This window comes from Canis lupus, chromosome X (genome assembly GCF_048164855.1).
Source record: "Canis lupus baileyi chromosome X, mCanLup2.hap1, whole genome shotgun sequence".
Classification (NCBI taxonomy): domain Eukaryota; kingdom Metazoa; phylum Chordata; class Mammalia; order Carnivora; family Canidae; genus Canis; species Canis lupus.
Window position 1 is genome coordinate 110,892,972 of NC_132876.1, and position 12,303 is coordinate 110,905,274.

At 40.8% G+C, this 12,303-nt stretch overlaps 1 protein-coding gene and 2 pseudogenes across 12 annotated transcripts in view; 2 read left to right on the top strand and 1 right to left on the bottom strand.

Moving 5' to 3' along the window:
* RAI2 (retinoic acid induced 2) overlaps positions 1-12,303 on the top strand; it is a 388,421-nt gene that overhangs the window by 54,399 nt on the left and 321,719 nt on the right. The gene's annotated exons all lie outside the window — the stretch shown is intronic.
* Positions 1,197-1,622, top strand: LOC140627856 (large ribosomal subunit protein eL33 pseudogene; annotated as a pseudogene).
* Positions 10,737-11,632, bottom strand: LOC140627615 (large ribosomal subunit protein eL33 pseudogene; annotated as a pseudogene).

Consider the following 12,303-nt stretch of genomic DNA (forward strand, 5'->3'; position numbering starts at 1 on the left):
ACATGGACCCTCAACTCTGTGGTCAACTCATCTTTGACAAGCATGAAAGAAAATTCAAAAGAAAAAAGACAGTCTCTTCAACAAATGGTGTTGGGAATATTGGACAGCCACATGCAGAAGAATGAAACTGGACCACTTTCTTACACCATACACAAAATAAATTCAAAATGGATGAAAGACCTAAATGTGAGACAGAATCCATTAAAATCCTAGAGGCAGTAGCCTCTTTGACCTCAGCCACAGCAACTTCTTGCTAGACATGTCTCTAGAGGCAAGGGAAACAAAAGCAAAAATGAACTATTGGGACATCATCTAGATAAAAAGCTTTTGCACAGCAGAGGAAACAATCAACAAAGCTAAAAGGCAACCTACAGAATGGGAGAAGTTATTTGTAAGTGACATATTGGATAAAGGGGATAAAGGGCTGGTATCCAAAATCCATAAGGAACTTCTCAAACTCAACACCCAAAAAACCCAAAACACCCAGTCAAGAGATGGACAGAAGACATGAACAGACATTTCTTCTAAGAAAGACATGCAAATGGCTAACAGACATATGAAAAAAAAAATGCTCAGCATCACTCAGAATTAGGGAAATATAAATCCACAAGGGGATACCACTTCACACGGGTCAGAATGGCTACAATGAACAACTGAGGAAACAACAGATGTTGGCAAGAATGTGGAGAGAGGGGAATCCTCTTATACTGTGGGTGGGGATGCAAGCTGGTGCAGCCACTCTGGAGAACAGTATGGAGGGTCCTCAAAAAGTTAAAAATAGAACCACCCTACGACCTGGCAACTGTACTACTGGTTACTTAGCCAAAGGATACAAAAATAGTGATTCGAAGGGGCACATGCACCCCAATGTTTATAGCAGCAAGGTCCACAATAGCCAAACTGTGGAAAGAGCTGAGATGTCCATGCACACATGAACGGATCAAGAAGAAGCGGTGTATATATGCAATGGAATACTACTCAGCCATCAAAAAGAAGGAAACCTGGCAAATAAGTGCATGAGCTCAACCATATGTCTTGGCAGGGCACTGGTGTGGCTCAGAGGCTGAGCCAGCAAGGGATTTCTATGGATTCCAGCAATGGGGAGGGCAGGATTGAGGGGATGTGGGACTGATGGTGCTGGCCCCTGGACTCCCAGAGAACGGGCACTCCCGTACAGGACTCCTAAAACGACAAATATGTCTGGAAGGCTGTGGTCCAAGGCCATTTTGCCAGCTATCAGCAGGGTCTCCAGAACCAGAGGGAGCACACAGCGTTACTGGGGATCAAAGGTGTTTATGCTCGAGAAGAAACTGAATTCTGTCTAGGCAAGTGATGCTTACGTGTACAAAGCAAAGAACAACACAGTGACTCCTGGTGGCAAACCAAACAAAACCAGGGTAATCTGGGGAAAAGTAACTCATGCTCATGGAAACAGTGGCATGGTTTGTGCCAAATTCCGAAGCAACCTTCCTGCTAAAGCCATTGGCCATGGCATCCATGTGATGCTGTACCCCTCAAGGATTTAAACTTATGAAAAGCAAATAAATAAAGGTGTAGATTTGTTCTTGTTTAAAAAAAAAGAGAGAGAGAATGAAATCTTGCCATGTGCCACAATGTGGATGGGACTAGAGGATGTTATGCTAAGTGAAATAAGTCAATCAGAGAAAGACAAATACCATATGCTTTCACTCATGTGAATTTAAGAAACCAAACAGATGAATATAGGGGAAGGGAAGGAAAAAGAAAATAAGATAAAAACGGAGGGAGGCAAACCATAAGAGACTCTTAACTCTAGAAACAAACAGGGTTGCTGGAAGGGAGGTGGGTAGAGGAAAGAGGTAATGGAGTGAAGGGCATTAAGAGGGACACTTGATGTAATGAGCACTGGATGTTATTTGCAACTGATGAATCAGTAAATTCTAACCCTGAAACTAATAATATACTATATGTTAACAACATTGAAATTAAATAAAAAATTTAAAAAACATTATCAAGATATATCATTTGCAAATATTTCTCCCCTTTCAGTAGGTTATCTTTTTGCTTTGTTGATGGCTTCCTTCACTATAAAAACTTTTTGGCTTGATGTAGTCCCAATTATTAAGTTTTGCTTTTGTTTCCCTTGCCTGAGGAGACAGATACAAAAAAAAATATTGCAAACGTTGGTGTCCAAGAGATTACATCTATGTTTTCTTTTAGGAGCTTTATGGTTTCAGGTCTTGTATTTAGGTTATTTTAAAGATTTTTATTTATTTGAGAGAGAGAGCGTGTTGAGGGGGGCAGAGGGGGAAGCAGACTACCTGCTAAGCAGAGAGACCAAAGCAGAAGTTGATCCCAGGACCCTGAGATCATGACCTGAGCCAAAGGCAGATGCTTAACCAAATGAGCCACCCAGATGCCCTACATTTAGGTCTTTAATCCATTTTGACTTTTTTTGTGTGTATGATTTTTTTTAAAGATTTTATTTATTTATTCATGAGAGAGACAGAGAGAGAGGCAGAGACACAAGCAGAGGAAAAAGCACACTCCTTCCAGGGAGCCTGATGCGGGACTCGATCCCTGGACCCCAGGATTATGCCGAGTCAAAGGCAGATGCTCAACTGCTGAGCCACCCAGGCATCCCTTGTGTATGATATTTAAAAATGGTCCAGTTTCATTCTTTTGTATGTACCTGTCCAGTTTCCACAGCACCATTTATTGAAGAGACTCTCTTCTCCCCATTGTATATTCTTGCCTTCTTTGTCATAGATTAATTGGCCATATAAGCATGGGTTTATTTCTGGGCTTTCTAATCTGTTCCATTCACCTGTGTGTCTATTTTTTGTGCTACTACCATACTGTTTTGATTACTATAGCTTTTTAAAAAATATTAGAGAAAGTGCACGAGAGAGAGCTGAGTGGGGTCAGGGGAGAGGGAAAGGGAGAAGTAGACTCCCTGGTGAGTAGGGAGCCCAACTCGGGGCTCAATCCCATGACCCTGGGATCATGATCTGAGCTGAAGGCAGATGCTTAACTGACTGAGCCACCCAGGTGCCCCTTGATTACTATAGCTTTGAAGTATGTCTTGAATTCTGAGTTTGTGATACCTCCAGCTTTGTTCTTCTTTCTCAGGATTGCTTTGGCTATTTGGGGTCTTTTGTGGTTCTATACAAATTTTAGGATTTTTTTTCTAGTTCTGTGAAAAATACTATTGAGTATTTTGATAGGGATTGCAATGAATCTGTAGATTACTCTAGGTAGTATAGACATTTTAACAATTTTAATTCTTCCAACCCATGAGCATGGTATATCTTTCCATTTGTTCATGTCAGCTTCTGTTTCTTTCATCAGTGTCTTATAGTTTTCAAAGTAGGAGTCTTTCACCTCTTTGGTTAAATTTATTCCTATTTTGTTCTCTTTGATACTACTGTAAATGGGGTTGTTTTTAAAATTTTCTTTCTGCTGTTTCCTTAGTGGTGTATAGAAATGCAACTAATTTCTGTATACTGACTTTGCACCTTGCCACCTTACTGAATTCATTTATTCTATAGTTTTTTGGCAAAGTCTTTAAGATTTTCTATATATAGTATCACGTCATCTGCAAATAGCCGACAGACACATAAAAAATGCTAATTATCATGGAAATGCAAGTTGAAACTGAACCACACATCAGTGAGAATGGCTAGTATCAAGAAGAAAAGAAATAAAAAGTGTTGGTGAGGATGTGGAAGAAAGGAGCCCTTGTGCACTGTTGGTGAGAATGTGAATTGGTGCAATCACTGTGGAAAACATGGAGATTCCTCAGTAAACTAAAAAGAGAAGTACCATATAATACACTAATTCTGCTTCTGGGTATTTACCCCCCCAAATGAAAACACTAATTAGAAAAGATATATGCACCATTTTTCACAGCATTATTTACAATTGCCAAGATATAGAAGCAACCTAAGTGTTTATTGATTGATGGATGAAAAAAGAAGATGTGTGTGTACACACACACACACACACACACACACACACACACACATACAGTGGAATGCAGTCTAAAAAAGAATGAAATCTTGCCATTCGTGACAACATGGATGGACCTGGATGGTAGTAAGCTAAGTGAAATAAATCAGACGGGTGCCTGGGTGGGCTCAGTTGGCTAAGCACCTGACTCTTGATTTTCGCTCAGGTCATGATCTCACAGTCGTGAAATAGAGCCCCATGTTGGACTCTGCACTGGGCAAGGAATCTGCTTAAGATTCTCTCTCTCCCTCTGCTATTCACTCGCACACACTCCCTCTCTAAAACCAACCAAACAAATAAATAAAACCAAATCAGATGATTGGATAAAGAAGATATGGTATATATATACAATGGAATATTACTCAGCCATCAGAAAGGGTGAAATCTTACCATTTACATCGATGTGGATGGGACTGGAAGGTATTATGCTAAGTGAAATAAGCCAATCAAAGAAAGACAATTATATGGTTTCACTCATATAAGGAATGTAAGAAACAACACAGAGGATCATGGGGAAGGGAGGAAAAAATGGAATGGGAAGAAATCAGAGAGGGAGACAAACCATGAGAGATTCATAACTATGGGAAAGAAACTGAGGGTTGCTGGAGGGGTGGTAAGTGGGGGCATGGGATAACTGGGTAATGGGCATTAAGGAGGGCATATGATATGATGAGCACTGGATGTTATACACAACTGATGAATTACTAAACTCTACATCTGAAACTAATAGTATACTATATATTGGCTAATTGAATTTAAATAAAAATAGCAAAAAATACATTTAAATATGATTCAATCAAAAAATAAATGAGAGAAAGACAAATACTATATGATTCTACTTCCATGTGGGTAAGGGGGTGGAGGGATAGGCAAAATAGGTGAAGGAGATTAAGAGATACAAACTTCCAGTTATAAAATAAGTCATGAGAATGACAAGTATGGTATAAGGAATATGGTCAATAATATTGTAATAATTTTGTATGATGACAGACAGTAACTACATTTATGTGGTAAACATTTCATAATGTATACAATTGTCAAATCACTATGTTGCACACCTGAAACTGATGTCAACTATACTTCAATTTAAAAAATAAAATTAATGGGAATCCCTGGGTGGTTCAGTGGTTTAGCGCCTGCCTTCGGCCCAGGGCATGATCCTGGAGTCCCAGGATCGAGTCCCACATCAGGCTCCCTGCATGGAGCCTGCTTCTCCCTCTGCCTGTGTCTCTGCCTCTCTCTCTCTCTCTCTCTCTCTCTGTGTGTCTCTCATGAATAAATAAATAAAATCTTTTAAAAAAATAAAAATAAAATAAAATTTAAAAATTAATTTAAAAAATTAATGCCAAAATTCAGGATGAAGATTATATCAAACTTTTAAATGATAACAGGATCCACCAAGGCCGGGATTAGGGCAAGGTAAGGGGGATGGGTCATAAAAATACTAGGATGGTACTTTCCCTTCTCTTTGCCTTAAGTGTCTCTCAGCATCTTTAGACAGTGGAACCAATTTCCTATTTCTTTCCTTTTTTTTAAAAGATTTTATTTATTTATTCATGAAAGACACACACACACACACACACAGAGGCAGAGACACAGGCAGAGGAAGAAGCAGGCTCCATGCAGGGAGATCCCAGGATCACACCCTGAGCCAAAGGCAGATGCTCAATCGCTGAGCCACCCAGGCGTTCCATCCTATTGCTCTCCTAAGTGCTGAATTTATACTGCTGAGTAAATGAATAAATGAAGGAGCAAACAAAGAAGTCCTTTCTGACTGGTTCTTTAGTCTTTAGTCTTTAGTTCTTTAGTCTGACTGGTATTTAGTCTCAAATTTGGTTTTAATTAAAAGCAGTAATATACTGGTTTGACACAATGGCAGTCAAAATCCTATTAGAACTTTAACTTGACAAATTGATGCTAGCATTTACACTGAAGAATAAATAGATGAGAATAGAGAACAAGAACATGAAAGAAAGAGGTCTTTTTATAGTCCAGCAGCCCTCAGCCATCCCACACAGTCATGCCCCAGTAGCAGTTCTCAGTGGGGTGGTGATGGTGCAAATCATCATGTGAGGGATCCCTTTACCCTCCCAGAACTGGTCTTAGCAGGTAAGAAGTGGTTAAACTGTCAGCAAGGGCTATGAAAAGGGAAAGAAGGAAAATAATGTTCCTAAGTAGTAACCTATGCCCTGAGAAGTTTCTCAAATCAGGGAGGTAAATGCCAGCAGTCTCCACTTAAGAGACCTTTTTAATCCCTCACTCCTACCCTCCACCCCACCCGCAGGGCCTGGCCACCTTGCACCCGCCTCTCTTCTAGCAGCATATATTAGTGCACTGCTATTTTTCCCATCTCTTGACCATTTCTGGCTGCCTCCGCTGAGTGGACCTCAAAATCCAAGCCAAGGATGGCACTCTGCTTGGTCTAACTCTATTACTCAGGCTTTTCTCCACCTTTCATGCCCTATCCTCTCCCTCATATCTCTTGCTTTCTCTCAGTCACAGACAGACAGACAGACGCATACACACACACCCCTATCCTCCTCTTTCTTGGTCCAGCTGTCCCAGACAATTTACTTGTTCCTCTTTCTCCCTCTTCCGTCACCCATGACGCATCTGCATTCACAAATATGCGTTTGTCAAAGCTCTTCACTGCAGGGCCCCCTTCCTGCCAACGAAAGCCTGGGGTGGAGGGCCTGAGGCTGAGAACGGTTACAAGCTTAATGAACTAGACTGCAGCTGTGTGGGGAGGTTGTGGAGAGCAAAAGCCACCTTGGATGGCTACTTGCTGGAACCCTCTCAGCTGCTGAGAGCCATATGCATCCTTAGGTTGTGTCAGTGAGTTGATGCTAGGTGGCCCCAGTGACACTCAGTGTCAAAGGATTTGAGCAACAAAAAGGGGGCTGTGGGAATCTACCCAGCAGAACTTTAAGATTAGAAATTCGGTACCACTTCTGTCGGTGGAAGGCCATGTTCCAGTGTCCCAATGTCACACCCTCATTTCCTCCAGCACCAGAGGTAGAAATGGGACAGGAGACAAAGAGCTAGACACTCTCCTCTAGAATGGTGTCTAAGTCTGTTTGAGCTGCTATAACAAAACACCATAGATTGGGTAACTGATAAACAACAGAAATTTATTTCTCACAGTTCTAGAGGCTAGAAGTCCAAAATAAAGGTACCAGCAGATACAGTGTATGGTGAAAACCAGTTTCCTGGTTGATAGATGGCCATCTTCTCACTGTGTCCTCACATGGCAGGAGAGGTGAGGGAACTCTTTGTTGTCTCTTTTATGGGTCCACTAAGCCACTAATACCATTCATGAGGGCCCCTCACTCATGACTTAAGTACTCTCAAAGGCCCTACCTTCTTTCTACCATCACTTTGAGGGTTAGGTTTCAACATATAGGTTTGGGGGAGACAAAGACATTCAGACCATAGCAGGTAGGTAGGCATTTCCTTTCTTTCTCCCCTTGGGGTAAAGAAGCTTGTCCTTTATGGATGACCTCTGGTTTTCAGCTTTCTGGCCTTTGATACTGTACTCTGTAATCTGGCTTCTCCCCAGAAAGTAGTTCTGGCCCAAAGATACAGAGGTTCATGGTTGCAACTTGGGCCTTCGTTGACCTCAGTGACAGTGACCTTGGGAATGAGGTCCTGTGTCAATGTCTGGGCCCAAGCCACTGCAGTGCTGCTTCATTTCAACCCCCCTTCATCCTCTACCCATTCTTCCCGCATTCATATTCTCCTAGTGCCAGACTCTAGGACAGAGCCTTGAGGAATCTGGGTGCCTTCCTGCATCACCCATAGCCAAGGCAACATTTATAAAGGGAAAGCTGATCCAAGAATAATTGCTAGTTAACATACTCCTATGATTATGGAAGGAGTTCTGCACTTTCTGGGAAGAAAATATCAACTAACCTGTTAAATGGGTCTTCTTGGTCTGATAGGATCTGTCTTCCAACATCTTCCTTTTCTCCAAAGACAACTGAAATTTTCCAGAACCAAGAAGTTTCTGACCCCTTGGTTAATCCTTCCCTGTTCCATCAAAGCTGACCCATGATGTGTTCACATCATCAGGATTGACAGTGCCCTATCAGCTAATTAATAAAGCAGTAATTTTCCAGCTGATCTGTCTGAAGATTTAATGTTTCTTGCCTATATATAAAATGTCTACATTATTTTAAAAATCTATTATGCTTCAATAGTTGAAAAAAATGGCACCACAATTAATATGCAGGTGAATGTTGCCAAACTTTGGAATAAAATGTTTCTGTTTATCTCTGAAAGTATTTTTTTTTTGAGCTTCTTGTGAATGAGCCCTTGATCAGAAAGGGAGCACCTAGTGAAAATCTTTAAAAAACCTCCAAGCCTGGGATGCCTGAGTGGCTCATTGGTTGAGCATCTGCCTTTGGCTCAGGTCATGATCCTGGGGTCCTGGGATGAGTCTCACAGCAGACTCCCCACAGGGAGCTTGCTTTTCCCTCTGCCTGTGTCTCTGTCTCTCTCTCTGTCTCTCATGAATAAATAAAATCTTTTTAAAAACCCAAACCTCCAATCCTGCACACAGCTGCTGTTCATATTCACATGCCCAGTGGGGCAGAGCTGAGCTTGAGTGCTAGGCACTCAAGAGCCTGTCACAAGATTACAGGTGAACACCAGGAAGTGAGGCATCATGTTATAGGAATAGTCACTGGAAATTTCCACCGTGGTGGTTTTTTTTCCCTGTATTTCCTTATAGGTGACTCTTGTCTGGACAGCCAGGGGCATCCATGTTGCCTTGAGGATTATTGGAGGCAGAATGCAAAGAGAGGATGTTCAGATTTTAGTGTCCAAAATAAGACCTTGAATCCCACAAGCAAAAAAACAACAGCAATCATTTCGAAGGTGAAAGCAGGATTGGTTGAGAGAAAAATATCCTGATAAAAAGAGAAGGGCAGTTTTGTCACTGCAGTACCGCCTATCCCATCTTGACTCATAAAATATCTGGTGATAGAGAACAAAGAGCCTAATGGAAACAGAAACAAATGTCAGAAAAAAAATGTGGACTAAAAAAAGTGTTCTCTAAAGTGATGAGGTAGGTTTTCTAACAATACGTCCTCCGCTCAAAGTCAAGTACCTCAATTTATGAAGCTACACACAGAGGAACTTGACCAAAAAAAGGAGAAAGAAAGTCCTTCCTTTCAGGCTTTTTTTCTATGTAGTTGAAGATTTAAGTTTATCTGTCATTTGTCATTTAACATTCTTTCACATGATTTAAGTAAAAGGCAACTGCTATTCTAAAACACAAAATCAAAAAAGTCAAAGCATAAACCAGTTTTTCTTTTTTTCTTAAATAATTTTATATTAGATTGGAAAGAAATTCTTAAAACCCTAGAGCTATCTTTTTGTGTATATCATAAGTTTACCCATTTTTTCTTCTAGAATGAATTTTCCTTGTGTTGTATCTATTCAGACAGTCAAAAACAATATAATAGACCATATATAGTTTTTCCTGATCAAATGTGCAAGGATTATAGAATGTGCCAGCTATGGAATGCACTTTGTTTGAACTTTAAACTCATTTCAGTCCCCAGTTTTATTATCGTTTTTTTTTTTTTTCTCCATGTAATTTTCTCTAAGTTTCTACTCTGTTCAGGGAACAATTGAGAAGGTAGTGTATGCTGTTAAAATTAAAACCTGCCACTTCCCACATAAAATATGTAAATAGTACAATGCAGTTTTGCATTTTTAAAGGCAGCAACCTCAAATTCTCTTAAGTAGTCTAAGAAAAACTAAGGATTAATTTAACCCTGTGACCTCCAACCCTTCACATTCCACAGGATTTTTATTCTAATTAATGGGAAGGATTAAACATCTGGATGTTTGGCCTCTAACATCTGCCATTCAGTTGACTTAGTTTATTATCTGCATATGGCTGAATGAGTCCCTTAATCTCATTCTTCAACTTCTGTGAAAGGCAACCAAAATAAAAAAATCTCTTCTGGCTCCTGCTTTGGAAAAGAATGTACTGGTCAGCATTATCAGAATCAGCTATGGGGAAGTATGGTGCACACTGCCTTATAGCTAGCTACTTACACTCTTAGGTGTCTAACTGAGATGCTGAAGCCTTAGGGAGACTGCACAGAACTGAGGACTGGTGAACGACTTGATGATTTTGCTAATGTTTTTATGAAATTGTAATTATTTAAGATACATAGTTTTACAGCAGTGGGAATAAATACGCATTGTTAACTGATATGCATAAACACTGATGCCTGCCCCTACATTTCCTCAAGTCTTCCAAACTTCTGGAGTTGCCTTTTTTTAAACGTAAATACAATTTCCTTAATTTAGAGTATATTATTAGTTTCAGGGTTAGAATTTACTGATTCATCAGTTGCAAATAACATCCAGTGCTCATTACATCAAGTGTCCCTCTTAATGCCCTTCACTCCATTACCTCTTTCCTCTACCCACCTCCCTTCCAGCAACCCTGTTTGTTTCTAGAGTTAAGAGTCTCTTATGGTTTGCCTCCCTCCGTTTTTATCTTATTTTCTTTTTCCTTCCCTTCCCCTATATTCATCTGTTTGGTTTCTTAAATTCCACATGAGTAAAAGCATATGGTATTTGTCTTTCTCTGATTGACTTATTTCACTTAGCATAACATCCTCTAGTCCCATCCACATTGTGGCACATGGCAAGATTTCATTCTCTCTCTCTTTTTTTTTAAACAAGAACAAATCTACACCTTTATTTATTTGCTTTTCATAAGTTTAAATCCTTGAGGGTTACAGCATCACATGGATGCCATGGCCAATGGCTTTAGCAGGAAGGTTGCTTCAGAATTTGGCACAAACCATGCCACTGTTTCCATGAGCATGAGTTACTTTTCCCCAGATTACCCTGGTTTTGTTTGGTTTGCTACCAGGAGTCACTGTGTTGTTCTTTGCTTTGTACACGTAAGCATCACTTGCCTAGACAGAATTCAGTTTCTTCTCGAGCATAAACACCTTTGATCCCCAGTAACGCTGTGTGCTCCCTCTGGTTCTGGAGACCCTGCTGATAGCTGGCAAAAATGGCCTTGGACCACAGCCTTCCAGACATATTTGTCGTTTTAGGAGTCCTGTACGGGAGTGCCCGTTCTCTGGGAGTCCAGGGGCCAGCACCATCAGTCCCACATCCCCTCAATCCTGCCCTCCCCATTGCTGGAATCCATAGAAATCCCTTGCTGGCTCAGCCTCTGAGCCACACCAGTGCCCTGCCAAGACATATGGTTGAGCTCATGCACTTATTTGCCAGGTTTCCTTCTTTTTGATGGCTGAGTAGTATTCCATTGCATATATACACCGCTTCTTCTTGATCCGTTCATGTGTGCATGGACATCTCAGCTCTTTCCACAGTTTGGCTATTGTGGACCTTGCTGCTATAAACATTGGGGTGCATGTGCCCCTTCGAATCACTATTTTTGTATCCTTTGGCTAAGTAACCAGTAGTACAGTTGCCAGGTCGTAGGGTGGTTCTATTTTTAACTTTTTGAGGACCCTCCATACTGTTCTCCAGAGTGGCTGCACCAGCTTGCATCCCCACCCACAGTATAAGAGGATTCCCCTCTCTCCACATTCTTGCCAACATCTGTTGTTTCCTGAGTTGTTCATTGTAGCCATTCTGACCCGTGTGAAGTGGTATCTCCTTGTGGATTTATATTTCCCTGATACCGAGGTTTGTTGCAGTTCTGTGAAAAATGCTGGTGTTATTTTGGTAAAGATTGCATGGAATGTGTAGATTGCTTGGGTAACACAGACATTTTAACAATATTTGATCTTCCAATCTATGAGCATGGAATAATGGGTTGGTATCTAAAATATGTTAAGAACTTATACAATCAACACCAAAATAAAATAATCCAATGAAAAATGAGCAGAGGGCCCGTATAGACATTTTTGCTTTAATTTTAATTTGAAAAATATTGCATTAAAATATTTATTTTGAGTACTGAGTTTTTTCACATCCTTCAAAGTTTATACCTGAAGTGAGTGCCTCACTTGCCTCCTGCTTGTCCCTAGCCCATTAGCAGCAGGTGAGAGTAGAAAGGAAAGAGGATCCTAGACTCAGGATGATGGAGGACCATGAGTAAGAAACTTCACAACTCCTAAACAGAGTTGTACAGTGCTTCTTAATTACAGTGTGGTGTAGAAGCCTACGTCCCCTAAAGGGCTGCTGCAGCCGCATGTGTGGCAGGAGGCTTGCAGCTGAAGAGGAGGAGGACATAGCATGAGCATTACCACCCCAATGGGAGTTTCTGCACTGTCCAGTATAGGAGCCACCATAAGCACCTAAACC